Source organism: Sorex araneus, chromosome 10, assembly GCF_027595985.1.
Source record: "Sorex araneus isolate mSorAra2 chromosome 10, mSorAra2.pri, whole genome shotgun sequence".
Lineage (NCBI taxonomy): Eukaryota > Metazoa > Chordata > Mammalia > Eulipotyphla > Soricidae > Sorex > Sorex araneus.
This window is the reverse complement of record NC_073311.1, coordinates 65,831,192-65,857,596: the sequence shown is the minus strand read 5'-3', so window position 1 is coordinate 65,857,596 and position 26,405 is coordinate 65,831,192. Positions and strand designations below refer to the sequence as shown.

Sequence of the window (26,405 nt, the reverse complement as noted above, 5' to 3'; positions counted from 1 at the left end):
TTCTCCCTCCAGACGGGGACCCTGCCTAGGGAAGGCTCCCAGGGTGACAGGGTTCAGTGAAAAACAAATTCTGGTAACAACTATTTGCTCTTTATTTTGAAACATTTTTATGAAAATAAAAGGGTTTCTGAACAGCCCGGGGCCAGAGGCCATCGGTCAGCGGGGGGGGAGGGGGGGGAGTTTGCCTTGCACTGGGCCGGGCCCGTTGGATCCTTGGCACCAAATCTGGTTCCCTGAGCCCTGCCAGGACCCCTGGGCACTGGGCACCACTGATGTGGCCCCAAATTAAAAATTTATAAAATACATTTTTTGAAAAAGAAACAGACCCTGGAAGGTTAAGACAAATTTTGAAAAGCAGAAGAAACGATCCCATCGGCACCTGCACACCTTCCGTGGGGCTCTGGTCTGCGCACGGGAAGGCCTCCCTGTCCGCGTGTCCCGCGCCCTGTTCTCTGGAGCAGGGCTCAAGAATTTATCTCAGATACAAGATGGATTGATTCTGGCAAGGCAGACTTGCTGATTTTAATCTAACATTCCCTATAAAGTTTCGAGTATAATTTGTTACATGCTCCAAAACCGTGAATAATCTTAAGCATTATTTTCAAGATACTGGCGAGCACAAGCAGTTTAATCTGTAGGGTGGCTTTTTCTTTTATAAATTGAGTACATAAAAAAAAAAACTCAAAGTTTATTTGGTAATAAAATCTTGTAGGTTTCTCAATTTAACTTTTAAATATTTTTATTAATGTTGTATCAGTGAAAGGAACACTTTCTGCTCCTTTACTACATCTTTGGACTTTGAGCAGTTTAAAAGTCCTATTTTTTGTTTTATTATATTTTGCTTTTGGGCCACACCTGGCGGTTTTCAGGCTCACTCTCGGATCACTCAGGTTCCACAGGGGGGTGTGAGGGAGGGAGCCAGGCCAGCTGCGAGCAAGGCAGCGCCTCACCTGCTGTGCCGTGTCTCTGGTCCCACCCTACCCTGGAGTAGAAAGAATTACTCTTGGGCTTGTCTTCTCTTCACTGTCTGTCACTGTCATCCCGGTGCTCATCGATATGCTCATTCGGGCACCAGGAACGTCTCCACTGTGAGACTTGTTGTGACTGTTTTTGGCATATTGAATACGCCACGGGGAGCTTGCCAGGCTCTGCCGTGTGGGTGCGATACTCTCGGTAGCTTGCCAGGCTCTCCGAGAGGGGTGGAGGAATCGAACCCAGGTTGGCTGCGTGAAAGGCGAACGCCCTCCCTGCTCTGCTATCGTCCCAGCCGATGTCTTCTCTTACTATCATAAAACTCACAGATGCCTGCCATAGTTTGCGTTAAATGTTTCAGGCACAAAAATACACTGGATTGTCCACGAGGTTTACTCTTGAGCTTTGTTAAAGCTACATTCGCTGGACGGGGTCTCTCTGGCCTGGCTCTGAGAACAGTGCTCAGCCAGCCTGTCACCCTGCAGGTGATGCTCTCTGGGCTACTATGATGGCAGAGCTCATCTCCCAGGCCTGGCGTCTAAGACTAACCAGCAACTCAGCAGTAACCAACTCACAGCTCCTGTGGGTGTGGGAACGACGCAGCTTCTCCGAGGGGCCCCAGGTCACGGTCTAGCAGGACGGGACTGGGCGCTGGCCGGGCCACGGAGGCTTCTAACAGAGCCTCGGGGAGTCTGCCCAGGGCGGGGCGGCAGCGCAGGGAGTGAGAGGGCCCCGAGAGAGAAGCCACGGTCCCCCGCCACCCCTTAGACGACGCCCAGCCCTGCCACTCCGGGGGGAGGGGCGCGAAGGCTGCGTTGCCGGGAAACAGCTCGTGTGTGCCGTCTCATCTTGACTTCACGACTCCATGCCCGAGCCATGGAGCTTGGGGAGGTCATGACGGGCCCGCGTGATGGGGCGGGCATCCGGGCGCGGGCGTGGACGGCAGCCCCGCCTCTCTCCGACCAGGGTGGCAGTTTCGGCTGGTGCCCCGGCACAGTGTCCGTTTCGTCAGGAATATGTAGGGATCTCAGAGGTGAGTGCAAAGAACTGCCAAGGTGCCAGCAGCCCTCGGTGCCGTCATTAAGGAGCGTAATTATCTCCTCTCCCCGAACCCTGGCTCAGAAAGGTCTGTGTTGGGGCTGGAGTGATAGCACAGCGGGTAGGGCGTTTGCCTTGCACGCGGCCGACCCGGGTTCGATTCCCAGCATCCCATATGGTCCCCTGAGCAGCGCCAAGGGTAATTCCTGAGTGCAGAGCCAGGAGTGACCCCTGAGCATCGCCAGGTGTGACCCAAAAAGCAAAAAAAAAAAAAAAAAAAAAAGAAAAAGAAAGGTCTGTGTTGCCATACAGACGTTCCCTGAGAACGCAACAGGAGCACTCAGAGACCAGCTGGCACGTTACACGCGTGAGCGATGACTTCCTCCAGGACCCGTGAACTCCGGGGGCTGCCCCCAGAGCCTGCAGCCCGCCACCCCCCCAGGCAGCAGGGACAGAGAACACGTGACGAGGCACCGTGGGTCCTGTGGCCTCGTCACCCCCGGGGGCTTGGCCAGACCCCCTCTGCTTCTCCTCCTTCGGCTCCAACGGGCCGCGTGTGCCCGCAGAGCTGCCCCACGGCGTCACACAGCCCTGCCCAGCGCGGAGCCACGCGACAAAGCGCCACTTAACCCTCGGGCAGCGGGCCCGGGAGGCATTTTCCCTGTGTTTAAAACCAATCGGCTGCTCTTCCCCTGGCGCGGGGCTTTCTGGCGCGTGCTCGGTCACCGCCGCCTTGGGCAGAGCCAGTCCCATCTGGCTGGCACATCTGGAAACACGTCCACGTCCTGAGGGGACCGTGCGGGAAGCACCCGTCAGGCCTCTCAAAGACCCCGCTGCCCCTAGGAGGACGCGGGACGGCAGGGAGACCTCAGCTCCTTCCTTCCTGTAAACAAGGAACCTGGATTGCTCACGGTGGGGGGGGGGGGAGGAGCACTGGCTGCAGAGTGCCACCAACCACCTCCCAAGCTTGGCGAGGGGCCAGCAAGACACGGCCTGCTGGTGGCCACTCCGCCCCCCTCCTCCTGGTCCGTAAAATCCCATTTAGTCCCGGGACAATGAGCATCCGGGCTATCCCCCCACAACCCCGAATTCCCTGCAAGGGTTCCCCGAAGAGGCAGAGCAGGAAGCCAGGAGACCCCGGGCCACGGGAGTCTGTTCGAAGGTCTCGCCCCTTCTTGGTCCTCGCATTTCCCCATCTGCCGGGGCACCAGCTGCCTTTCTGATTCCTGTTTACTCCAGTACTAAGGACAGAAGGAGCCTTAGACGGAGGGTCCCGCTCTCAGTCCTTAACAAGCTCCTGGCCTGCTCTAAGAGCTCACCCGGGGCTTCCTTTGGCTGCTTCTAATTTCTGCTAGGAGGAGGCAAATAAAAAAATTCCACTAGCAAAGGGAAAACTTTGCTCTCTGTCTACTATTATAATAGGAAAAACATTTCATGCTTTTAGTGTATAATCTAGACTGGAGTGATAGCACAGAGGGTAGGGCGTTTGCCTTGCCCGCGGCCGACCTGGGTTCGATTCGTCCATCCCTCTCAGAGAGCCTGGCAAACTACTGAGAGTATCTCGCTCACACGGCAGAGCCTGGCAAGCTACCCATGGCGTATTCGATATGCCAAAAACAGTAACAACAATGGTCCTCATTTCCCTGACCCTGAAAGAGTGCCCAATAAGCCATCGGGCTACACTAGCACGTGACAGGGATGAATGGAGATGTTACTGGTGCCCGCTCGAGGAATTCAATGAACAATGGGATGATGGTGAAACAGGACATCAGGGCATGTATATATTTATATTGAACCAATTATACCTTCTGGGTCACTCCTGTGATGCACAGGGTTACTCCTGGCTCTGCACTCAGGAATCACTCCTGGCGGTGCTCGGAGGGCCATGTGGGATGTTGAAAATCGAACCCGGGTCAGCCGTGTGCATGATAAATGCCCTCCCCGCTGTACTATGGCTTCAGCCTCCATAGTGCATATACTTGAAGCTGATACAAATTACTTCTGGAAAAAAGAGGCGTTTGGTATGGACTCCAAGACAGTGCAGGGAGTGCCAAAGACACTTTGATATTACCATGTAATGAGAAAAACTCATTTAAACAATGAAATATTAGCAATACTCTGATTAAGACTGGAAATGAACATTTTTACATGCCAGGTAATGTCATAGACACTCTACACGTACTCACTTAATACAACAATCCCATATGAAGCATGCACTATTTTTACCTCCATTTTATGGATGAGGAAAATGCTGCCCTTAGGGGCTGGAGCGATCCTGCAGTGTGTAGGTATCTGCACCTGTCTGAGCTGGGCTGCTGTCACCCCATACTGTCCCCCGACACCCAATACCAGGGGTGATCTCTGAGTGCAGAGCAGGGGTGCACAGCTGGTCAGGGCCCAAACCAGCCCAAAGCAGAACCAACAACAAAACCCCAAAATGTGCCCATAACTACTTCCCAAATTTATGTCAAGAAAGAGCAGTGTTCAGTTCTGATCTGAAAAAAATCACTCTCAAATCATACACTATACACTTCTCTCAACAGATAAAAAGCATCCATATGGAATGCTACAAATGAATGTAGCAAATAGTGCTGAAAGATTTCACAATTAGTGGAATATCTAGCAACGTTAAACAAACAAAAGCAAGAAAAGGTGAAAAAATCCCACTCTAAAAAAAATTGTAGGAAATTTTGAAAATCTGTGTTGGTGGGATTTGGGGTAGAAATTTTATAAATTGGTGGGCTATAAATTTATGAGACTATACATCCATGAGACTGGGTATGTTAGTAATGCTCATGTTGCTTTTATTTTGGCGATTAACTCTTCTTGTCAAAATAACATCCTTTTCTTGTCAAAATGGAAATACTTGGCGTTTCTGCTTTTAGTGTGTTTTAAACAAGCAAATGGCTGTACACTAGAATTCTTACATAAATAGCCATCTCAACGGACTGAAAACTCCCATTCAAAACCCTCCCTCCTCCTCTATAAGATGTATATTATATATGTGTGTATATACACATACATATGTTTTAGATGAGCAAGATTCAGAAGAAGCAAATGATTTGACTTTATTTAATGTCCTTACCAAGTGGGTCCCTACTCAAGCAGCAGAACCCAAGAGGGAGTACGATGGATGCATGTGGAAGGATGGTTTTCTTGGGAGAAAAAGTTACTTGCAAGTGCTCAGAGCATCTGAGCATGCTCAGAGAGGCTCCTGCAGCGTCACACTGAGTGGCCACACGGTCACTCTGCTCCCTGGCTGCCGCTTTCACACCGTGACCCAGTGTACTCAGGGAAGCAGTCAAGGCCCCGAAACCTTTCTTCATGCCTTAATGTAAACAAATGACATTATGCAGCTGAATGAAGGATCAGGTAACCCAAATGGTGTGTGGTAAATCAAGTGCAGATGACCGTCACACAGGATTCCATTGGTATGACCTCGCCAAATGGCTTGCCACCTCATTTACTATCACGACTCTTGGATGGAAACATCTAACTTTGCTATTATATATCCAGATTTCTCTAAGAAAAAGAAACTGTGGACTTTAAGTCTACAGTAAGTAAATACCAGGATGGTGACTCTGAACATTAAAAATCGGTTACATGTGCGTATGCCAAACTAAAGATTACTTAAATATCCCAAAACTGTGGAGGTTTTCTTGCCTACTTTAATATGAAAATCTAGTAGTTAAAAGCTATGTGACTCAGAGGCAGTGAAATTACATAACTGATTCTAGAAATTAGCATCACCCCCAATTAGAAGTATTAGAAGAAAATGACAAATCATTATCTCCGGTAGACACAGGCAGATAAATCTTCAACAGGATGTTAGCGAATTGAACCCAAAAAGCAGACAAAGGGTAGCAATGACGAAGTAACGAACAAATATAATATGTCCCAGACACACACATCTGTTCAGCCTTCAAAAATCAATCAATAGCAACCACCATACCACAAGTTACAACAAAGATCATCCAATCAATAGATGCAGAAAAGCCATTTGACAAAATGTAGCACCCATTCACGATAAAAAAACTCTCAGCAGTCTCACCTTAACTAACAAACTTTTAAAGATCCAGAGCTAATATATTTAAGGATAAACTAAAAGATTTTCCACTAAAGTCAGGTGTAGTTCAAGGATGTCTCCACATAATCAATTATTTTCCCTCCAAAACCATACTGGAATGCCTTACTAATGCAATAAGTTAAGAAAAAATTTAAAAGTATTCACGTTGGTAAGAAAGTCAAAACAGGCTGTTTGGATGGTAAAGATGACATGGAGAATCTAGAAAATCTGATAAACTGACACAAATTGGATAGAAACTGAATTTATAACCAACTTACACGGCCCTGGAAATGGCGAAACTTCCTTAGATACGCCATCAAAGACATACTCAATGAGGTCGTTGTATTTAAAATGAAACATTAAAAGATAAGCACAGGTATGGAGAATATGTGTCTATAAGACTCCTGACAAAACTGTGACTCATGAGCACTACTGGAATTCCTAAGCAGAGAACAAAGGCGGACCATACCAGTCTCTCAACACCCACCCAACCGGAGAGGATGCACAGGTGACAGGTAAGCACGTCCCCGGTGCTCTGAGCATCCTGCACCGTAAGGAAAGTGCAGGTCCGAGCGGTGAGACGCCACTCCATCCCGGTGAGAGCGGCTAGCATCTGAGAGTGCCCGCCAGAGCTGACCAAGATGAGGAACAAAGAGGAACTTACTCAGGCTGGGACAACGCAAAACTTCACTTCCGTTTGAGGGGGATCGTTTCTAAGATTCCCACACAGCTTGGGGTGACTCAAAAGACAGCGTAAAAGTTAGTGGGCAGGAAACTATTTGATGAGATAATCCAATGAGACAGTCACTTTGGAAGCAATTTCTGTTTTCTTACAAGATAAAATTTTGCTCTATGACCTAGCAATTGCACACCTTGCTATTGTGTAAAAAAAAAAAAAGAATTTGAAACCTTATGTTCATAGAAAACCCTGGACAAGATGTTTACAGCAGGCCTAGCCACAATCGCCAAAGGACTTGGAAGCAGTTAAGGAGAACTTTAATAGGTGAATGGGTACGCAGACTGGTGTGCACAGACAGTGGGATATTATGCAGCTTTAAAAAGAGATGTACTATTAACTCATGGCTGGAGCGACAGCACAGCGGTTGGGCGTTTGCCTTTCACGCGGCCGACCCGTATTCGATTCCTTCGTCCCTCTCAGAGAGCCCGGCAAGCTACCTCCAGTATGGAGCCCGCACGGCAGAGCCTGGCAAGCTACCCGTGCGTATCGGATATGCCAACAACAGTAACAATAAGTCTCTCAATGAGAGATGTCACTGGTGCCCGCTCGAACAAAAATAGGAAAAAATTTAAATGTATACTAGTAAATTAAAAAAAAATCTGACAAATCTTTAATATATATTTTATTTCAACTATCTGCTATTTTAGAAAAGGCAAAACATGGAGACAGAAAAAAGATCAACAGTTGCCGGGAGGGTGAGATGAGGAGATAGGGTGGGGGCGGGTAAAGTGTATGAAAACTCTGTATTTTCCCTCTTCTGTTGTAATAAAAATTTAAGGCATGTTTTTTAAAAAAAATCTAAATTGAGGTCTGCTTTTACAGACTGTCATTTCTTCAAAGTAAACTCAAGTACCTTAAGATTCTTGTGTGTATATATAGAAGCAACTTTACCTATAAAAGCTAACAGGCGAGATGGAAAAAAAACAACGGACGAAGTGCACAACACGGCCTGTGCTGTCTCGGGGACGGGACTGGGGAAAAACGGGGCATGTTGTGAGAGGATCACCAGCCAACGGGGCACTGAAAGGCGTGGGGCTGCCCGGAAGTGACCGTCCGTGCACGGCGACCTCCACAGCAGAACACCCGCCTCCACATGTGAGTTCAACCCTCAGCGCCACAAGGTAGTAGCGGGAGCCAGCCCAGTGACCGTCCCCAGAGGAACCTTAAGCAAGCACATGTCGGGGGGCCCCTGGCAAGCAGGAGGGCCGAGGGGATGCCAGCGTGCTCTGCGTCCTGCAGATGGGGACCCCAGGCGCCCGCCGGGCTCAGGACACGTGGCCACACGCAGGGGAAAGCGGCGTGAAGGCCAGAGCCAGGCTGACAGCGGCTTCCTTGCTTCGGGGCTGGGAGGGCACCTCGCCCCACACCTGAGCACTGTTCTGCAGGGGTCCCTGATACAAGCCACGGCGCGTGAAGGCTGACGCTGTCCAGACGGAACCAGAAGCGGTGCCAGTACCGAGAGCAGGACTCAGCACTCCTTCCCTCCCCTACCAAGTCACCGATGTTTTCAAAGGAAGCCTGGACAGCAGGATGTGAAGTGAGCACTTACTACAATCAGGGCGATGAGCTACAGAGGAGGAGACAAAAGCACCAGCGAATTCTAGATTCTGGAATCGGGAGGGACGAAGTCACATTTGGAACACGAAGCTCCTGACTTTGAGGCCGGACTTTCACTGTTGTTCGAAGTATATGGGAACATGCTTATGAGAGATGGAGATTTAATAAAAATGGGCTCTGGGTGCAGAGCCCCCACCAATGGAAACAGTCACCCTTTGTTATACGTACCAAGGGCACGTCTGCGGCCACAGCACCCTGAACGCGCCCCATCTCGTCTGATCTCGGAAGCTAAGCAGGGTCGGGCCTGGCTAGTACCTGGATGGGAGACCGCCTGGGGATACCGGGTGCTACAGGCCTTTAAGGACTGGAGCGATAGCACAGCGGGTAGGGCGTTTGCCTTGCACACGGTCAACCTGGGTTCAATACCTCTACCCCTCTCGGAGAGCCTGGCAAGCTACCGAGAGTATCTTGCCCACACGGCAGAGCCTGGCGAGCTCCCCGTGGCGTATTCGATATGCCAAAAACAGTAACAACAAGTCTCACAATGGAGACGTTACTGGTGCCCGCTCGAGCAAATCGATGGACAAGGGGACGACAGTGCTACAGACAGTGCTACCTAAAGCACAGGTGAGACCGAGCACACCTGGAATCCAACCTGAGCAAACTGAATGCTCAGAATTGCAGGAAAGTCAAGTGTTTCAGGAAAGCATCGAATCGGAAAGAGTCCATCTGCCGGGACAGGACTGGCTTCCTGGCAGAGGAAACACTGGCTTTTGACAAATACTTCACAGCTTACTATAAAATGTTCATTAACAAAATTCTGTTCTGTGAGTCTAGTTGTATTTCCTGAAGATTAAATTACTTTTGAAGACCTCAATAATTATCAAATATCATTTTTTTTTGCTTTTGGGGTCACACCCAGCAATGCACAGGGGTCACTCCTGGCTCATGCACTCAGGAACTACCCCTGGCGGTGCCCAGGGGGCCACATGGGATGCTGGGATTTGAACCCGGGTCGGCCGCGTGCAAGGCAAACGCCCCACCCGCTGTGCTATCGCTCCAGCCCCAAATATCATATTAAGGATGTCTCTCAGTCCGTATGTTATGATACACGGCAGCAGCATTTACTAAATACATCATTCCTCACGACACGGTAGCTAATTTCCACACGTGCTTCGAGAGACAAAAGAAGTAGGCGGGGCGGGGGGGGGGCTACCGCCTTGTACATGATCTTGCATCAAAGGTGGGAAAAGTCACACCGCTGAATCATTCTACGATGGACGATGGACGGGAGATGGCAAGAGAAGCTGGAACTGGGAAACGACGGGGAAACAGAGGCCAGTCCGGGCCTAATCAGGATGACTTCTAGCAGACTGAACTTCCTGGAAGCGTTTCTCCCATACCTAGAGTTCAGATGACTATTAGATAAAGTCAGAATAAAAAAGAGAGCACAGTGGTAGGGCGTTCGCCTTTCACGCGGCAGACCCGTGTTCGATTCCTCCGCCCCTCTCGGAGAGCCCGGCAAGCTCCCGAGAGTATCGACCCTGCGTGGCAGAGCCTGGCAAGCCACCCGTGCGTATTGGATATGCCAAAAACAGTAACAATAAGTCTCTCAATGAGAGACGTTACTGGTACCCGCTTGAGCAAATCGGTGAGCAACGGGATGACAGTGACAGTGACATAAAAGATAATTAGATTCTTTGTGGTCGGGAAGAATATATGTCCATGAGACACAAAATACAGGAAAAAGCCAAGCTGAGAAGCAGTGTAGGGGAGACTGGACAGATAATACTGAAGACAACTGCTGTAAGGGACAAGCTTGCTTTACTTCTCCATTAGTTTTATTTTTGACAAAATGCTTGCTGTTGGACTTGCTCTTCTTGGGAGACTCCATTAGCGTGACAGGAAGTCCCTTCCGGACTATTCTCTCTGGCACTTTCAGCTCAAACTCACAACTTTCCCAGCTAAAGCCCCGGGGATTCTTGATCTACTTTCAAATTTTAAAGAAAAATGCTGAAATAATAGGCATACAAACAAACCCATAAAACAACTTAGTCTGTTTAAATTGGTCTTCCCTTTTAAAAAAGATGCCATGATCAGTATTGTGTATTTAAATAAGAGTACCGGCAGAAAGCAGAATCTCTTACAGTCCCACCTCCCAGAAAAAACCGTCTTTTGTTTAAATATATTTTATATATATTGTCACTGTCATCCCATTGCTCATAGATTTGTTCGAGCGGGCACCATTAATGTCTCTCATTGAGAGACTCATTGTTACTGTTTTTGGGATATCCAATACGCACAGGTAGCTTGCCAGGCTCTGCCACGTGGCCTCGATAAACTCGGTAGCTTGCCGGGCTCTCCGAGAGGGGAGGAGGAATCGAACTCGGGTCGGCTGCGTGAAAGGCGAACGCCCAACCGCTGTGCTATCGCTCCAGACCACAATGAAAGAAAAATACATTTAAGTATATAGGATCACATGTCTCAGGTTTTATACCCACATTAATATTTTCTTTTGTGCTTACTATGAACCCGGAGTCTCATACATACATGGCACATGTGCTCTGACACTGTTACCCCGACCTCAACATACACTTGGACACGGGTGCCCTGTCCGCATTGGACATAATTCACTTAGTACCCTGTTGCAGACAATTAAGTCTTTTTTCCAGTTTGAAAAAGATATTCTTAAAGAAAATCAGTATTGGGGCCAATGAGATAGTTCAGCAGGTCAGGGGGCTTTGCTCTGCACACAGCTGCCAGGGTTCGATCCCTGGCACCACCTACGGTCTCCCAGACCCTCGAGGGGTCCCTGAGCGCAGAGCCAGAGTCAGCCTTGAGCCTGGACACCCTCCCCTGTAAATAAAACCAAACCACATCGTGTGACTGTGTCCCACTGGGTAGGGAACGAAACCAAGTCTGACCAAGATTTCCTCCTGAGCGTTCTTCAGCAGCCTTAGCGGGGCTGAGAAGGAAGGGAAGGTTGCTGGAAGACGCACGCTCATAAAAAACCACTCCGGAGAGCAGAGTCAGTCTGCTAAAATGTGCTGGAAGCAGCAGTTAGGACTTGGGCTCTGGCTAGCAGAAACGCTGAGTTGGGGTCGTAAGCCCACCCACCCCAGTCTCGTTCCCAGCCCAGCCTACAGTCCAGGCCTGCACCAGACGCCAGAGCAAACAGCGGGGAACAAGGACTGGAATGACCTCTTTTTTTGTTTGTTTGTTGGAAGTCACTTAAAAACATATGAAATGAAATAAAACAAAGAGAAATTAGCAGAGGGAAATAACTCTGAGGAAAAGGAAACTCGATAGCTCTCAAAGCATTTTTTAAAAAACACTCAAACATTTAAGTTTGTAAGGCATTGTCAGGGTAGAGAAGGAGGGAGAGGAATGCTACAGCGGACAGTCCGGGGACATCATCTGGAGGCACGGGTGACGGGAAAGCAGAGGCCTGCTGGCCCTCACGCTGGCATCTCGTACCTGGCCGAGTCTGCCCGCCTTGCCAATGCGCAGACTAAGGCCACCTCAGCAGGCTGCTAACCACGCTTCTCAGGCAGGCGAAGGACCCTGCCTCCCTCTACTTCAAGAAACGGAGAATAATCACCTGCCCTGAAGGCTTTCCTATAAACACGTCAAAGCACATCACCAAGGGAGCTTGGAAAAAAAGAAGCACTTTGATATGGGTAGTGTTAGAGGGGGTGTCTCCGCATCAGACTCTTAAACGCTGGATTGTTCTCCAAGGCCACGGGAGTCTCCGGCCCAAAAGCACGCACCAGAATCTCTTCCACTGGTCCGCCCAAAGGCCAGGGCAGTGGCGGAAATGGTCACATTCCGCCTGACCTCCACAGCGTCCCTTCAACAGGTGGGCTTGTCTGGGATTCTCGGAACTTACATTCAACTAAAAGTTTTCATAAAAGGAAGCCTGGAGTATATACAGCCTAATATGCCATAGTTTATTCTCTTAATATTTAAAGGGCATTATTAGGTGATTACTGATAGTCTACACACACACACACACACACACACACACACAGAATGTTTTACGAGTATTACACCACTGTGAAATTAGTCCTATGTTTCCTGACTAGAAATGTTTTATTTTTTGTTTTGTTTTCGGGCCATGCCCAGTGATGCTCAGGGGTTACTCCTGGCTCTGTACTCGGGGGTTACTGCTGGCAGTGCTCCAGGAACCATACTGGACGCTGCAGATCGAACCCGGTTGGCTGCATGCAGGGAAAATGCCCTCTTCCCACTGTACTGTCGTTCCAGCCCCTAGAAATGTTTTCTTAATACTTAATCTAGAGGGTGATAAAATTGCGGGTTTATTTACATGCTTATAAACTGTGATGCGTATCAGTGTAATTAGCACTATGTCTGAAAGAAAAATTAACTTCTTCTAAATAATGACAGTTAAAGACAAAGACTTAAGTTACTTAAGACTGAGTTAGGTTGTTTATATGCCCATTGCTGGAGCGACAGCACAGTGGGGAGGGCGTTTGCTTTGCACGCGGCCAACCCGGGTTCGATTCCTTTGTCCTTCTCAGAGAGCCCGGCAAGCTACTGAGAGTATCCCGCCTACACGGCAGAGCCTGGCAAGCTCCCCGTGGCATATTTGATATGCCCAAAACAGTCACAACAAGTTTCACAATGAGACGTTACTGGTGCCCGCTCGAGCAAATCGATGAGCAACGGGATGGGGATGACAGTGACACAGTGACACACGCCCACTGTAAACAAACTAAGAAACCGCTCCCTTTTCTGTAAAAAACACCAGTCTACCCTGGCCCGTCAGGAGTACTCAGCAGCAGCTGCTGTTACTTGCCCATAGCGCCCCTCCTGTGTAGCAGGCACCTTTCTTTCACTTTCTCAAACACAACCGAGACCCGTGAGGTGCTCTGCATGACTCTGAATCAGATTAAACTCCCGAGACTCCCGCCACGCCATGCGGCACCTCTCTCCCACGGGGCCACAGTGAGTCTCGGCCCTTCACACCAGCAGACCAGTGGCTGAAGCCTCTGCTGAGAGATAGGGAGTGGCCGAGCATGCGAACAACCTTTTTCTTTGCTTTTTGGGCCACACTCATGATGCAAAGGGGTTACTCCCGACTCTGCACTCAGGAATCACTCCTGGGGGTGCCGGGCCCAATCTGAAGCACAGCTAGCTGAATGGGAGAAAATATTTGTGGCGAACACATCAGCTAAAGTGTTGCTAGGTGATGTAAAATACTTGTGAAGATCAGCAACAACAACAACAAAAAACACCCCAAGACCCCCATAAAAACGGGGAGAGGAAATGAACAGGGACTCTTTGTAGGAAGACCAACAGATGGCCATCAGGCACATGAAAAAATGTTCATCACTACCTATTCTTCGAGAAATCCAGTTCAGACGGCAGTGAGACACGTCTCACACCAGTGAGGACAGCACACAGCAAACCTAAGGGGAAAATCTGGTGACAGAGAAACTCCTCCACTGCCGGGGGGATGGTGCCCGGTTCAACCCCCACGGAGAACAGCAGGAAGAGTCCTCAGTGATCATGCTGAACCCCATGACCCCACAATCCCACTTGGAGGCATCTACCCCCGGGACAGAAAAACATTCTTTCAAAAGGACGCACGCGGGGCTGGAGTGAGAGCACAGCGGGGAGGGCGTTTGCCTTGCACGTGGCCAACCCGGGTTCGATTCCCGGCATCCCATATGGTCCCCCAGCACCGCCAGGAGTAATTCCTGAGTGTAGAGCCAGGAGTAACCCCTGAGCATCGCCGGGTGTGACCCAAAGAGCAAAAAAAAAAAAAAATCAAAAGGATGCACACACACCACTCACTGCTCGTTGCAGCGCTCAGAGGACAGCTAAGACTTGGAATCCACCCAGGGTCCAACCAGCCAGCGGGCCAGGAAGATGTGGCAAATACACGCAGTGGAATAGTCCACACCTTGCCGGGCAGGAGGACGACACAGGACGCCATCACTTGTATGTGGTGTCCAGAGTCACGCAACGAGGAGCTGCAGGGGTGTGTGGGGGGGTGGGGGGGAGGTGGCCGGGCCACCCCTGGGCCCAGAGTTCAGAGGGGAGAAGGACAGAAACAGATGAAGGGAAAGGGGAGAAGGGGCAGGCGAGAAGCGACGGGGGCAGAGGCCCAGGGGAGCCGGGCACACGGGTGGAGCCAGGGATGGCAGCGCGGAATATCCAAGCACCGAGAGCAACAGGAAGTCTGAGACCCAAACTTCAGGAACCAGAGTCAAAAGGGGCCTGTCCAGATGGTGGGCTGGGGCGGGGGGGTGGGTGGGCGGGAGAGGGGAGTCGGGTCGCTGGGGGAGGAAGCCGACACTGGGGGTGGGACTGGTGATGGAAAACGCACGTCCAAAACCCAACTCTGAGCGGCTTTATAATTCCCGGTGCCTTAACAAAATAAAATGGGGGGGGGAGGGGAATCTACTAGGGGAAAAATAAACCTATTTGTAAAAAACGCAAATCAAGAGCTAAATCCTGGTGGTCCAGGCTGGCCACAGAGGTTGGCAATGGGGCTTGAGAAATAAGATGAACATGAAGTGCTAAGTACTAGTACCCATCTAGTCACAAGCTGGTGTGTTGGTAATTTTCTAAGCCATGTCTGTAAGTGAAAGTTAACTTATTTCATCGAAAACATTGCCAAGTAATCCTAGAGCACCCTAAAATTAAGTAACTTATTATTCTCCTGGCTGAAAATCATATTCACAGGCCAGTGACAAGTAATACCCATGGATAAGCCGGAAAGAGATACCTGGTAACGTCAGATGACAGTAAGGGGCCACACAACACTGAGTTTTCCCAGATAAAATTAGCATAAGTGAGATGAGTCAGAAAGAGAGGGACAGACATAGGAAGATTGCACTCATTTGTGGAATACAAAGTAACAGAATGGGAGACTAACACCCAAGAATAGTAGAGATAAGGGCCAGGAGGATTGCTCCACGGCTTGGAAGCCAGCCTTGCATGCTGGGGGGAAAGGCAGCTCAGATAGCGAAGGGACCACCAAGTAAAGGGTGCTAGGAGGGCCTGTTCGGGATGGGAGATGCGGGCTGTAAGTAGACTACCGACCAAACATGATGGCCACTCAATACCTCTACTGCAAACCACAACACCCAAAAGGAGAGAGAGCAAAAATGCCCTGCCACAGAGGCAGGGTGGGGTGGGGGGAAGACGGGATGGGGGTGGGAGGGATAATGGGACCATTGGTGGTGGAGAATGGGCACTGGTGGAGGGATGGGCACTCGACCACTGTATGACTGAAACGCAAGCACGAAAATTTGTAAGTCTGTAACTGTACCTCATGGTGATTCACTAATCAAAAACTAAAAGAAAAATCAAGAGATGAGAACAGGGACAGCAGCGGCCCCCGACAAAGCAGGTACAGTACAGCCTTCCCTCTCACGCCACGCAGACAGCAGTCGCCCTGGGCCGGTCCTTGCTCTGGTCCCTCCTCTCCTTCTCCAGCAAATATTCACTGTGAGCTTGCAGAGTATCAAGCACTATTCTATTTACTGGGAACCCCCCCACCCCCAGCCAAAAACAAGTGTTTTCTTCTTGGGAGAAAACAGAAAACAATTTCAAAGCAATAACAAAAAAAAAAATTTGAGTTACCGATTGGTACCAGGGGAAAAACAAGGCACAGTGGGGGAGCATGGCTGGGGTAGTGAAAAGCACGGAGCGACTTCTAGCTGTCACGGCTGGGGGCGCCTCTCTGCAAAGGCGGCACCGGGGAGGCAGGGGTCTCGGGCCGGGCACTGCCGTGGCCTCCTGTGTTCCGAGAAGCAGACACTGCGTGCTCCGGCAGGGGGAGGGCACCCGTGTAGCCCAAGCATTAGTGAAGACGGGCAGATGGGCCCTTGGGACGTGGAGATGGCCGGGAATGACCGGGAGAGAACGCTGCCTTGGATGGGGGGACGGGGGGAGGTCAGAGATACAGCAGTTTGACCTTCCTTTGGAGGGGAGGGGGTCCCGTGTAAGGTCCATTAAGCTCGAGTCATTATTTCTCTCCGGCTTTTGATGCCAACCAAGAACAAGAGTGACGATAAGATGGGGAGTCCTGCCCTGGTGACCTGGTCCCCGAGAGGAGACGCCACGGCACGTGCCGGAAAGCAGAGCTGGATTCAGCACTGAGCTCAGGCACTGACCACTCAGAGCCCTCGAGATTCCCACGGAATTCCCACGAGATAATGACAACAGAGTCGTGAAAACGAGGATAGTAGACCTCAGCCGAGAGAGAGAGAGACAGACAGAGGGAGAGAGAGACAGAGAGAAAGAGAGACAGAGACAGAGGGAGAGACAAAGGGGGAGAGAGGGGGGAGGGAGGGAGAGGGAGAGAGAGAGAAATATAGAAACGAGAAGCAGCTTGTGGCTTTAGGCCAAAGCAACAGGAGCTATTGCTCACTCCACCTTCTTCTAAGGATTTTAAGTTCCTCCAGAAAAGACCAGAAGACCAAACAGACCTGGGGGAACTCTTACAAGGACTTACTTCTTCATTGCGAAAGGACGAGCAGCAGTGTACTGCTCACGCTCCTGCTTCATGCTGAACTAATACCAAACACCAGCTCCTTGTTCGAAAGAAAATAAGCGATGAGAAGTCTCTGAGTAGATACTTAATGGGTAACGGTTTTTATCGTCAGGGTCACGAAGAAGTGCTTAGCCGCCTCCGTGCCTCTGGTTTAAGTTGTTCCGTAGCAAGCCTCTGTGTATCGCTTCTTGTAGCAGGCTCTAGGCCTGAAGTAGCAGCTCCACAAGAGCTCCCTCCAGATGAACTGGCAGCTCCGGGAAGATGCACTTCTGTTGGGCTTCCCCCGCCAACAGGGCACTTTCCTTCATCTCCTGAGGGACGCGTATGTGTGGGAACCATTTAAATGCCCCAAGGACCCCTATGCATAGTTCCCCAGTTGGTCCAAAACATTCCTTTAAGAAATGAAAGCCTTGGAGTAGGTGTGGAAATATTTAGTGACTATGTAATTACCACCCCCCTTTCCTGGGAAGCCATGGAGGGTTCAGGGTGGTCTTTAATCTCGTTCTTTGCCATGGTGGGCCCTCCTTTCTCAACCTGCTAGTGGCCGTCCTGCGTTCTGAGACGGTACCAGAGCCCCGGTGGCTTCCACTGGATTGTGGGCCACGCCCCTGACTCTTCACAGAACGCATCCATCAAAAGATCTTTCTCACTCCTCACGTGGCCCCTTCACCCTCACGGGTGGCGGTGATGACGTCACGCGTACTAAAATCCAAGTGACCTCACTCGGCAGGTGCCTCGAAAGCCATGACCTCACTTCGCAGTTGGCGGCCGAGCCGGGCGTGACGAGACGCAGGAGGCGCTTACTTCTCTGTCCGCGCCCTCGTGCACGGGGACTGGGGCAGAGAACGGGGTCGCTCGGGGATTCCGCTGCTCCCTCCACGGGACCCGCTCGCTCCTTCCCATGGAGGTGACCGGAACGGCTGCTACTGCCCTTCACTGGCTGCTGTTCCAGGGGTCCAGCTCAGCAGCGCGGGGGAGGGTGGAGGCGGCCCGGCTACGGCCAGGGCGGGGCATGGAACTCGGGACCCAGGACATACTCCGCAGACGCTCCACCACGGGAACGCTCAGCCTGTCACTCAACTACTGGATCGTAATGTTTCTCTTTTTATAAAATTGATCTTTCGCGTCTACTCAAGCTCAAAATTAGCAGTCACGCATAAAGCAGAAATTAATACTGACATGTCTTTTATTACTTCTGAAAATTTTCATTTTCCTTGGTTAAAATTAGAGGTTATTTTATGTAAGCTAACTATGAGGGGATCCCCCGTTTTCCAGCAGCTTGGCAGTCGCACCCACTAACCGCCCCGGTGCCATGTATTCTCATCAACGGCCAAGATCCAGAGACTATAAAACAAAGTTCCCAGAAGAGAGAGACGCAATTTTTCCTGGAGCATGCGGCGGCATTAGTGACCACGAGACTTCTTATACCCTACCCCACTGATGTACCTAAAGCAGCACACACCACATACGTGTTTCGTTTAACATACTTGCTTGTATTCTCCCTCCGTCCCTCTTGGAGAGCTCCCGAGGATATTCTGCCCGCACGGCAGAGCCTGGCAAGCTACCCGTGATGTATTTGACATGCCCAAAACAGTAACGACAACGTGCTCTTCGTGTTCCTGGAGCGAGCAGATGCCATTGGGCTACGCTAGCACGCGACAGGGACAAGTGAAGACGTTACTGCCGCCCGCTCCGGCAAATTGATGAACTGTTACAGGATGACAGTGATGACAGTGATGAACTATGAGATCATGTCATATTGAAAAATCAGATTCCCCTGGGAAAGTGCTGGGTGCCAATATTAAATATAAGACGGGGCACTGGACTCAAGACAAGTGACAGCATGGCGGGCACTGCCTCAGCTCTGCAGTCAGGGGACCCGGCCTGGACTTCCGGAAAGAGAGGCCGGGATGAGTCACTCCTGCTCACAGCTCAGTCTTCAAATAACGGGGAAAGCCTGATGTGTACCTTAATTGTAGACTATTAAATACTGTAAAATGTATGGGCTTACAGAATTCTGTCTTAACGTAAAAGTAATGGGTAGAGTTATATCACTTTCATCCAGGTAATTCATTGATAACAAAGAAAATAGTAAAATACTTCCCACAAATATTTTGGGAAGATTAATAATAAATTAATAATAAATTAATAATGAAGATTATTAATTTTTAAACACACTTGACTCTTTGGGCCTTAATTTCACTGCTGTGCTCACACCAGGAGCACTATCTGATGATCCACTACGTGACCATGCTGTGTTTTAATATCAGTGACAACATCAGCCATATTATAAAAAAAACACATTGTGTATTATTAAAGTCACTTCCAATTGACTACTATTTTCTCCATTTTTACCTGATGCAAATATGAACCATCCCGCTCAGTCAGAGAGCATTCAGGACACTGACGGCAAATACTTTCTCCCACTCAGCTGGGTGTCTTCCAGTTTCAGCTTGTGTTTATTTTGACATGAAAGACTCTTTAATATGATGTAGTTCCATCTGTTTATTTTTGGTTCTGTTACCTTTGCTATCGATCCTACATCGAAACATCTGTGAAGTCCAAATCCCGAGCTTTCTGCCTATATTTTCCTCAATGTGCTTTACAAATTCCGGTCTGATCTCAAGATATTTGATCTTGTGCATGGCGTGAGACATGGATCCAGCTTTAGTTATTAATGTGTGCTCTTCAGTTTTCCCAGCATCACTTGTTGAAGAAGCTATCTTCACTCCACTGCACACACCAGCTCCCTTCTTAAAAATTAGCTGACCACAGATTTGGAGATTTGTCTTTGGGTGATTGATTCTAACCCAGTGGTCACAGGGTTTATCATCATTGTTCCAGTACCATGCTGTTTTGATCACCATAGCTTTATAGTTTCAAATTAGGTAATGAGAAACCTTCCAGTTTCTTACTTATCAGTGTGGCTGTGACTATTTGGGTATTTTCTGATTGCATCCAAACTTTGTTATTGGCTGTTCCAAGTCCATGGGGTCACCTGAATTTGGATGAGATTGCATTGCGTAGATAGGAAGGTTATTTTCACAATATTGATTCTTCTAATCCACAAACCTAGAAGGTTTTCCATTTCCTAGGAAATCATCTTCTGTCTCGTGTTTGAGAGACTTAAAGTTCTCATGGCATAGATTATGCACATCTTATGTTGATTTGAAGATGCTTGATATTTTTGGACACTATTTTGAACGGGGTAAACTGCCTGATCTCTTTATCTAGTTCATTACTTGCATATAGTAATAAGAGATTTTTCTGTGTTGACTTTGTATCTTGATATTCTGTAATGGTTCATAGTTTTTTTTTTCTTTTTGGGTCACACCCAGCAATGCTCAGGGGTTACTCCTGGCTTTGCACTCAGGAATTACTCCTGGCGGTGCTTGGGGGACCATATGGGATGCTGGGGATCGAACCTGGGTCGGCTGCATGCAAGGCAAATGCCCTACCCATTATGCTATCGCTCCAGCCCCAATTTATAGTTTCTAATAGCCTTTTTAGTGGACTTTTAAAAATGTATATTACCATGTCATGTGCAAATAGTGATAGTTTGAATTCTTTTCCAATTTGGATCCCTTATTTATTTTGCCCGAATACTGTTGGTAGGAATTCTAATACTATATTGAATACAAGTGGTGACAGTGGACATCCTTGCCTTGTACTCGATCTCAGAAGAAATACTTTCAGATTTTCACCATTAATATGATACGGATTTGTAACAGATGGCCATTACTATCTGCAGGAAGGTTCATTCCACCCTTATTTTGTTGAAGTTTTTTTTTTTTTAAATAATGTATTGATGTCTCGAACTGGGGCCATAGCACAGCAGGTAGGGAGTTTGCTTTGCATGTGGCCGACCCGGGTTCAATTCTTCCATCCCTCTCAGAGAGCCCGGCAAGTTACTGAGAGTATCCCGCCTGCATGGCAGAGCCTGGCAAGCTGCCCATGGTGTACTCAATATGCCAAAAACAGTAACAATGACAGTCCTCATTCCTCTGATCCTGAAAGAACCCTCAATACACCATTGGGCTACACTAGCACACGGCAGGGACAAATGGAGACGTTACTGGCACTGCTCAAGCAATTCGATGAACAGTGGGATGACAGTGATACAGTGATACAGTGCTTGGTGTAACACTGGCTTCACTAGATGGATTCATTCGATGGATGTTAGATGGATTCCCTTTCCTTCAATATTTTGGAAGAGCTTAAGGAGTAGAGGTAGTAAGACTTTGAAGATTTGCTAGAACTCACCAGAAAACCCATCTAGCCCATGGCTTTGTTCTTGAGAAAATTCTTAATTATTGTTTCAATTTTTGTTTTTGCTTGTGAATGGCCTGCTTATGTTCTCAAAATCTCCTCACCTAGATTTGGAAGATTAGATGATTCTACAGACCTGTACAATTCCTCTAGGTTCTCCAGCATAACAGCACAAAGGTTTCATGGTCATCTCAGAATATCTTGAATTTCTGAGGTGTCTGTTGCAATTTATACCTTTTTTTAAAAAAAAATCTCTGATTCAGTTTATTTGATCCTTTTCTCTTTTTTTACTCATGAGCTTGGCTAATGGTTTTCCTGTCTTGTCTATACTTTCAAAGGACCAACTCTGGTTTCATTGACTCAGAGTGTTACTTTCTTGATTTCTATTTTACTGATTTCACTCTAACTTTTATTCCTTCCTTCTACTTTTCAGATTCATTTGTTGTTCTTCTCCAGAATTTTGAGACGTGTACTTAGGTTGTCGATTTTAGCTTTTTGTTTTTTTTCTTAAGATAGGCTTCAACTGCTATGAATTTCCCCTTTAGTAGTTTTTCACCTGTTTATCACAGATTCTGATAGTTTATACCTTCATTCTTATAGTTTCAAGAAATCTTTTTATTTCTTGATGTTCTCTTTGATTCACTTGTTAGTGTTTTGTTCAGCTTCCAAGTTCTGGTTATTTTCCCCATGGCTTATTATGATTTCTACACTTGCAATTTAAGTATGTTTGATTTATGTGCTGTATGTGATTTATCCTGGAGAACGTTCCGTGTACACTAGAGAACACTGTGTATCTGGCTTTTGGAGATGAAGGTCCCTGTGTGTGTCTGTTAATCCTGTTCTTCTAACTCCTCACTCAGGGCTCTGACATCATTACTGGCATTTTATCTGGCTGACCTGTCTAGAGGTGAGAGGGGGGTGCTGCAGCCCCACTCCTGCTGTTTCTGTCATACCAGTCTTCAGCTCTGTGAGCAGAATCTTTGTCAATTCTGCCACCATTTCATTCAGTGTGTACATGTTGATGAGATTTAGTGTTTCTTGATCTCTTGTTCCCTGACCCAGTAAACAGCGCCCCTCGAGTCTCCAGGTGCTCTGTTTAGGTTGAGTGCTATTTGGCCTAAGAATCACTGTCCCAGATTTTTCTGCCTGCCAAAGGCTTTGTATGATTGCTCTCCGCCCTTTCAGTCTGAGCCTGTGTTTGTCTTGTGACTTTCTGTGTGTTTCCTAAAAGCAGCAAATAGATGGACTGTTTCCTTATCACAGACAAGAGAGTTTAGTCCATTGACATTTAGAGATCTTTAAAATAATGGTTGTTGCCATTTTTCTGTGTGGGGTAATGATTTTGGCAATTGGTCATTTGCTTTTTATACACGGCCTTTCAGTAACCCTTGAGGGTTGGTTTATATGTAGTAAATGTCACTAGAAGTTGTTGGACTGGAAAGGTTATTATCCCTCCCTCAAATATAGAGGGCTACGCTATTCCTACACTACTTCAATTCCACTGGATGGATTCTTTCAAATGGACTGAATATATCTTCCAGTGGTTTCTTAATTTCCATTGCAGGGAGTGACCTGACGTTCTCCTCAAATTTGAGGCTTGAGCATTTTGATGAACTTGAGGACTCGCCCAGACTTCCGACCCAGTCTGCAAGGGCATCCGAATTTTCTGGTTTCCTCCTTGTTCAGCGAGTAGAGCTCTTACATGACTGACTTCCTGAGAGCTGATCTGACCTGCTGGTTTTTATTGTTTTTTATAAAACGGGGCACCTGTTTATGCTTATTTTGCAGATGATTTTGCTCACCACGAAATGTAACTGATTGTGCTATGGAAGTATAGGTCCGAGTCCTCTTGATTGGTCTCCAGGGAAGCTGTGGGTGTCCCCTGGCACTGAATCAGGACTTTGCAGTGAGTGTGCGGTGAATGGATTATCACAGCTGTGTGGATGTGTGTCTGCACAGGTCCGGGTCTTGTAGTGGCCACCAGGGCTGGGGAGAGGCGTCCCCAGTGGCCTGGCCAAGAGGGCGGGTTCGCTTTCCAATTCCCTTCGGTGCGTCTGGTTCAGAGGCCTAAAACTGATGTCAGCAGGCATCAACCCCCAGGCTGGGGGGGACAGACCCAGGCCCAGTTACCAGCAGGGCCCTGGGAGTTGCAACAAGGCCTGGTAACCATTTACTCTTCCTTTTAGAATGCACTAAAATTGTAATTAAAAATATTAATTTTAATATAATTATATCTGCTCTAAACATTCATTCATAAATTTTATCTCAACTATGTTCCTCGTAAAAATAAATCACAGCCTTTCATGCTCTCTTTAAAGATTATTTCGTTCTTAGTTGTCCCGTCATCAATCCAACAATTTCCTGAGCTGCTTAAAGGTCTACTAACTTTCTGTTACATTTCCTAAGTTTATATTTTCCTCTCATCCTAATATTCACTGTATCACTGTCATCCTGTTTTCTCATCGATTTGCTCGAGCGGGCACCAGTAAGGTCTCCATTGTGAGACTTGTTGTTACTGTCTTTGGCATGCTTGCCACGGGGAGCTCCACAGGGAGCTTGCCAGGCTCTGCCGTGTGGGTGAGATACTCCCGGTAGCTTGCCGGGCTCTCCGAGAGGGACGGAGGAATCGAACCCAGGTCAGCCGTGTGCAAAGCAAACGCCCTGCCCGATGTACTATTGCTCCAGCCCATAGTTTACTGTACTCTTACTAAATCGTGGTGTCCATTAAAAAATTCCACCTATGGATTCTGTTCATTGGGAATTTGGGAGCACCGTGTGGAGTGTTACAGAAGTCTACAGCCCACGGAGCGCTGCACGTGGTGGGCACTCCTGAAGTCAAGGGCATCTATATTTTCATTATGATAAAATGAACTAAGTTTATCTTTGGCTGTTCTGCTTGGTGTTTCCAGGAGGGGAGGGAAGGAACAAGGTCTCGGGGTCAGACAGGAGCCCGGGGCCCGCACAGCACTCTGCATTCTACCCAGGCGGGGAGGCTCCATTTCACGGGCTTATGCGAAGACATCATGTTATCTAATTTAAATTTCAAAAGTAAGAGATTTTCATCTAATATTTTCATGATAATAAAATAAATCTTTTCTAATGGGAGAGGAAGTTTCAGTGTCCCCAAATCCATATGAAATTTACGATGACGTGATCCACTGAAATGTGAGACCGGCCAGGCAGTTATTAGCAGAGACAGGCAGGCTGAGTACCGAGAACCAGGACTCTGCACAACCCCTAGGGCTCGCTCTAAAGAGACTCCGAAGCACTCTGAGTGGGTGTTGTCCCTGCAGGAGTTCTCACGGTGCTTGGTGTGGATGGTGCGCTGTATTAAAAGCTTATTTTATCTGTGGAGGGACAGACCCCAGGTTGACAAAACATCAAGCATCCAGCTCTAAATACAAAATGTGAAATAACCCAAGTTCAGAAGAAGGATTACAGTATCTTTTTTCATGCTGTAAGCAAATTAGGCATCCAGAAGGTTGCCTTATGAGCATGAACTCGGAGAAAATTCATTACTGCTTAATGGTATTTTAAACAGTAACAGAACAGAAACAAAGCTATATCGAGAGCTACTATCTGCCGTCTGCCATGCTTCCTCTAGGCACTGATAAACAACTGGCAGAGAAACTAAAAAAAAAAAAAAAAAACAGAAAACAAACGCCTCCGAGACCGAGAATTTCTTATCTTATTTGCTGATACCTCCTTAGGACGTAGAGGACGTCACGACACACATTAGGAGTCTGATGAGAGTCGCTGATGGACTCAGTCATATAACACAAGTTTCAGATAACACACGCCGAGAAGATAACAAGACACGGAGTGACACGATAAAGTCATATTAGGAGGAGAGGTGAAAGCTAACCTAGATTGAGTGGTGCGTTAGTTACATCATCGCTTGGCGAATGTTTCCTGTTCTTTCTCCCTACTTGTACGGAAGCCTGCAGACCGTCCCCCTTCCGCTGACACTGAACTTGACCAAGTAACCTACTTTGGCCTCCTGGAGGATTTACTGACATCTCTGCCCTCGGGCTCAGGCACGGCCACTTGGCTGACTCTAACGACGCGGCACAGTGACGTGACGGTGTGCCGTGACTGCAGTGCTTCTGGGTTTCCCTGCCGAGGTGAGGAAAGCCTGTTTCAGCCCCACGGTGCCTCTCAGAATGTGGGTACCTGCTCCAGCGCTTGGTTCCCTTCACTAAACTCAGGGACTCTGATCCCGAAACGCCAACGCTACGTTTACTTTCTTCCTTGATAAGTGACATGGAGATCTAAAATGTAAAATAAATATGAGTGAACTAGCTGCATCCTGGTGGGAGAGAATAAAGGGATTCGCCCCATGAAAGTCCACGATAAAAAAAAAGGGGAGATGTAAACATCTTTTTTATTAATAGGATATTTTAGTAATTTTACCACTAAAATCAGCCACGTGTGGAGGAGAGCATGTTGATTTAGCCCAGTGGCGAGGCTCCACCCCGACAAGATATTTTCATTTTCAACACATGATACATAAGAAAAGGAAAATGTGAACCGCAGGAATGGAATAAATATTGAGGACAAAAGCAAAGTGTTGAATATATTATAGTCACACTGAGTATTAAGTGAATAAGCACTCTAAACTATAAAGGAAAAACTAAGCAACAGAGTTATTTTACATGCGGAATGTCTCCACAGATGGATAAAAAGCAGACATTAAAATTCTTGTAAAGTGGTTAAGAAACTATGATTAATATATTCTGGTACAAGAAAATAATCACATTGTACAGACAAAAACTTGGAAAATATGAAAAACCAGAGCAACTAGAACAGTGAGACTAATGAATCAATTTTAAGGTACACTGCTGTTATATAGGTTTATTCTAAAACGCTGCAGTTCAAATCAAGCGTTGAGAAGGTTTCCTATGTTGAAAAACGTTACTCGGAAGAGACTCTCAGTGGCCTGAAAGCTCTGACTTTGAGTCAAGATCTGAAGAGCTGAGTCCTCCGTAACTAACAAAATCTCAAAGACAAAACTGAGCGGGTCCAGTGGAAGTGGGTGACACAGAAGTTGGTCCTTCTACACCGGGGGCGGGGGGGGGGTGTCAGGGGACAGTGACTGAGGCCATGGCCTTTACAGCACAGTGTCTGTGACTCAGTTTGATAAACAGTACCTTGCCGTACGCTTTCTCATCACTTTCTTCAGCTACACACTTAGGATCAGAGTTGAGAAAAACCACAAAAGCCACGATAAAGGC

General features: G+C 47.8%; 1 protein-coding gene and 1 pseudogene across 3 annotated transcripts in view; one reads left to right on the top strand and one right to left on the bottom strand.

Moving 5' to 3' along the window:
• The window catches only part of CCDC91 (coiled-coil domain containing 91), a 207,321-nt gene that overhangs the window by 6,348 nt on the left and 174,568 nt on the right, over positions 1–26,405 (bottom strand). The gene's annotated exons all lie outside the window — the stretch shown is intronic.
• LOC129399256 (5S ribosomal RNA) lies at positions 8,610–8,728 on the top strand (annotated as a pseudogene).